The following is a 1,207-nucleotide window of genomic DNA, read 5'->3' on the forward strand; positions in this document are numbered from 1 at the left end:
TCTTCTCCCTCTTTTCTTTTGTTAGGCTTGCCAATCGTCTGTCAATTTTATTAATCCATTAAAAGAATCAGTTTCTTGTCCTGTTGATTCTTTCTATAGTTTTTCTGTTTTCCATATCATTTATTTCTGCTCTATTCTTTATTATTTCTTTTGTTTAATGGCTGTACATTCCCTCTGTTGGTCTGCTTCTAATTGTTGTAGATGATGCGTTAATGTGTTAGTTTCTTTCTTCTTTTTGGATGTGTATTTATTGCAATAAATTGTCCTTTCATAGGGCTTTCTTCATGTCCCAAAGATTTTCGTATGTTGTGTTTCATTCTCATTTTTTTCTAGGAAATTTGTGAGTTCATGTTTAATATCTTCTACTACCCAGTCGCTTTGCAGCAGGGTGTTATTCAGTTTCCATGTATTTGTATATAATTCATCTTCCTATTTTTGATTTCTAATTTGATAGCATTGTGGTCTGAGAAGATGCTTTGTAGTATTTTGATGTTTGTAAAGTTATGGAGATTTTTTTTTTTGTGACCTAACACATGGTCTATTCTGGAGAATGATCCATGTGCACTGGAAAAGAATGTGTATTGTGCTGTTGTTGGGTTGAATGCTTTGTACACATCTATGAGGTCCAGTTGGCTGATTGTATTGCTTATATCTTCTGTGTCTGTCTCTTTCTTCTTTTGGGATGTGTGCATTTATTGGTATAAATTGTTCCCTCAGTATTGCGTTTGCAGTGTCCTAAATGTTTGGTATATTGTGTTTACATTCTCATTTGTTTCTTGGAATTTTTTAATTTCTCTTTTTATTTGTTCCACTACCCAGTAACCTTTGAGCAGGGTTTTGTTCAGTTTCTGGTATTTTGACTTTATTTCCTGGATCTTACTAATGTTGATTTCTAATTGTATAGCATTGTGATCTGAGTTGATGCTTTGTAGTATTTTGATGTTTGTAAATTTATGCAGGCATGTTTTTTGGCCTAACCCATGGCCTAGTCTGGAGAATGTTCCCTGTGCTTTGGCAAAGAATGTGTATTGTGCTTTTGTTAGTTTGCATGCTCTGTACATATCTATGAGGTCAAGTTGGCTGATATTGTTGTTTACTTCCTCTGTGTCTTTGTTGAATTTGTTTCTGGTTGTTCTATCCTTTTAAGGAAGTGGTGTATTAAAATCTCCCACTATTATTGTTGTGGTGATGGTTGGTTGTAATGTGT

Source organism: Chrysochloris asiatica, unplaced genomic scaffold (genome assembly GCF_000296735.1).
Source record: "Chrysochloris asiatica unplaced genomic scaffold, ChrAsi1.0 scaffold00501, whole genome shotgun sequence".
Classification (NCBI taxonomy): domain Eukaryota; kingdom Metazoa; phylum Chordata; class Mammalia; order Afrosoricida; family Chrysochloridae; genus Chrysochloris; species Chrysochloris asiatica.